Raw genomic sequence first — 3,577 nt, 5'->3', positions numbered from 1 at the left:
GGGCAGCGGCACAGGGGCTGGCCCAGGTACGCACGGACACACGGACACGGGCGCATGGGCGCCCACGCACATCCAGCGACACGAGACATTCGCGGCCGGACACGGACACGCAGGGACGCGCGCGCACACACATCCAAACATTGGGACACGAGGAGACGCGAGGAGACACACGTACCCACGGGGACACAAACATGCAAAGAGACAAACACAGAAACACAGAGGCTAACAGACCGTGGAACCGAAAGACAAAGAGCAGTGCTGCTTTCTGAGAATGGTGATCCCACCTGCAGAAAGATAGCTTTTTTTTTCCCCCCATCTACATGCAAGACAGCAAAGGACAAAAAAAAGTCGTCAAGGCGGTACATTAGAAAGCTACCGTCTAAACTTCTACAAAGGCTTATTAGCTGACCTGTGAGATGTTACAGCAATGGCAGTGCTTCTTTGCTAAAAAACCACCACCAACAACAAACACAACAGCAAAAAACACATCTAGAAAGTTACACTTGCTTTGTCAGGAACAGAAGGAGAGACAAGGTGCTCGAAGGTTCTTGTCCTTGTAGCACCTTTACACCACTGCTATGTGATGGGGTGGCACCTTCAAACATCTAAAAGGGAGAAAGCGATGTCGCTACCCTGAAGGAGGAAGCAACAAAATACAGTTTGTAGGCTTTAACTATTGTATCAATACGCACCGTGGCACATCTCACTTTTAGCATGCAGAAACCTCCCATCTTATAAAGTTGTAAGGTTGATTTTTGAGGTGAAAAATGTGCTTAAATTTCTTTGGCCTTTGTGATATATATAAAAAGCAGAAAAAGGATTCTCTACCTCCTCCCCCCCCAGCGGCGCAGGGGGACGGGGAATGGGGGTTGTGGTCAGTTCATCACACGTTCTCTCTGCCGCTCCTTCCTCCTCAGGGGAGGACTCCTCACACTCTTCCCCTGCTCTAGCGTGGGGTCCCTCCCACAGGAGACAGTCCTCCACAAAGTTCTCCAACGTGAGTCCTTCCCACAGGCTACAGTTCTTCATTAACTGCTCCAGTGTGGGTCCCCTCCACGGGGTGCAGTCCTTCAGGAGCAGACTGCCCCAGCATGGGTCCCCTGTGGGGTCACAAGTCCTGCCAGCAAACCTGCTCCAGTGTGGGCTCCTCTCTCCACAGGTCCTGCCAGGAGCCTGCTCCAGCGCGGGCTCTCCATGGGGTCCCAGCCTCCTTCAAGCATCCACCTGCTCCAGCGTGAGGTCCTCCAGGGGCTGCAGTGGATATCTGCTCCACCATGGACCTCCATGGGCTGCAGGGGGACAGCCTGCCTCACCATGGGCTGCAGAGGAATCTCTGCTCTGGCACCTGGAGCACCTCCTCCCCCTCCTTCTTCACTGACCTGGGTGTCTGCAGAGTTGTTTCTCTCTCATATTCTCACTCCTCTCTCTCCAGCTGCAGTTGCACAATTCCTCCCCACCCCCCCTTCTTAAATATGTTATCCCAGAGGCGCTACCACCGTCGCTGATGGGCTTGGCCTTGGCCAGCGGCAGGTCCGTCTTGGAGCCGGCTGGCATTGGCTCTATCGGACATAGGGGAAGCTTCTAGCAGCTTCTCACAGAAGCTGCCCCTGTAGCCCCCCTGCTACCAAAACCTTGCCACGCAAACCCAATACAGCTACCAACATCAAGTGTTGCTAGCATTCCTTTACAAGTCATTGTGTGTGCATGCAGCACTTTGTTGTGGTACAGGCTGTCTAACGGCATATGAGACATTACTACGTTGTGATTTAACGACCCACAACATTCTCCTCTCCAAGGACTGGGACCCCACTGTTCTACCATTTCACCCAGTTTTGATTCCATTTTATCTGGCATTCTGTTCCTTAAGGACACTGGAACAGAAAGGGCTTACGAATTTTTAACACTGTATTGATAATGAAGTTCACAAAATCAACCTTACATATATCCAAAAGGCCAGTTCAGTCTTCCAGCACTCCTAGGCAAAATCACCTTCGTTCACTATGCTGCCCGCTTTCTCCACTCATCAGTTGCACACACAGTTGATGTGTGTGCATACATCTGTTGCACTTTGTTTTTTTAAAACTGTAGCACACTGGCAATGGACAGCCAGTTTGTTGCCGATGATCACTCCCCAGTCTTCTTTCAAAGTTCTTTTTTTTTTACAAGATTTTTTCTTTCTGTTGTACAGAATTGTTTGTATTTCAACTTACTGTATTCACGATCACTCGTTCTCATTTTGTAATTTTCTGCGTGTGGTTTGTGGTCTCTGTTTACAAACAACAACAATGGCAACAGCAATGGCAGACAGTAAGTAATTAATAATTTTATACTTCATAATACACAGTCTGAGGCATTTTTTTCAATTTGTCTTGTTCCCATTATAATGTAAAATCTGTACTGTTTCGCTCATTTAGTTTTCCTGTACATGTGGTACATAGTTTGTCCTTGCTTTTTGAAACCACCATGATTTTCCAGTAGTTTATGAATTAAAGACCTTAGAAAACCAGACCAAACAACCTGCAAAAGTTAGTAATTCTTTCAGTATCGAAAAGAGTTGCACAATACAGAACTGACTTCACAAACCCTTTGGGATGTAGGCAAAAGCAACTGGTGACTGTTTTTTGGTAAAAGGATTCTATACAAGGTTGTAGTTCAGAAATCACTTTTTAATGAAAATAATGAAACACACTGTAATACAGCTAGATATTAAAAAAGAAACAGTATGCATGTTGCAGTTATTCAGGGAAAACACTGCAAGTTTTGCAAAACATTTCCAGTGCAGGTAACAGATTTTTTGGTTTGAAGATGGGCTCTAATTCAAGAGTTGAATAAAGATGGATTTTTAAAAAATCATTATAAGTTAACCTGGAAGGAAAGGTTTCATTTTCTGAGTACTTCCCTTCCCTCCCCCCCCAGTTGTATCCTTTTAAAATTAGGTCAGAACTGAAACAAAAATGCCCCTTTGAGTCTGTATTCAGAGACTTGCCAAAATGTAAGAATACAACGTTTAAATATCTTCAATATCTCTCCTCCCTACTAAAAAGAAACCCCAACAATCTCCAAATTCAACCCAGCTTGCCAGTAGTCCATCTGACTGTGCATCCACTTTCATATCTATCTAAATCAGCCTTACATGGCCCCAGAGAAGGCAAATGTTTCTCTGATAATGGCTAGCATAGTAGGCTAGGATTCTTTTCATTTTACCAGCTTTCAAGTAAAAGAAGAAAAGTGCAGAGAAATCATGAACTCTTTTGATTCTGTCAGAACTCTGGTTCTGCTGGCAGCAATGTGACTGTTAGAAGAAACGAATGCCCCTAACTTTGAGACCGATGCTTTCAGAAGCATTATCCTTTGCTTGTGATAGACACTAGGCTGAGCCTGCCATGATATAATCCCAGGAAGGTGGTTACCATTTCCCATACAGTTCAACACTCATTATATTGAAAGCAGAAATCAAATTATATATAAAACCATTGTTTGTGTTTGGAAAGTCTGTCTTTGTTGCTGTGGACGATTTAATCCTCTGCTATGCTTTTTCTGTATTTCATTAAAAACTCTTCTGGAATTTCATTGTTTC

This window comes from Mycteria americana, chromosome 13 (genome assembly GCF_035582795.1).
Source record: "Mycteria americana isolate JAX WOST 10 ecotype Jacksonville Zoo and Gardens chromosome 13, USCA_MyAme_1.0, whole genome shotgun sequence".
NCBI classification, from domain to species: Eukaryota; Metazoa; Chordata; class Aves; order Ciconiiformes; family Ciconiidae; genus Mycteria; species Mycteria americana.
This window is presented reverse-complemented; position numbering follows the sequence as displayed.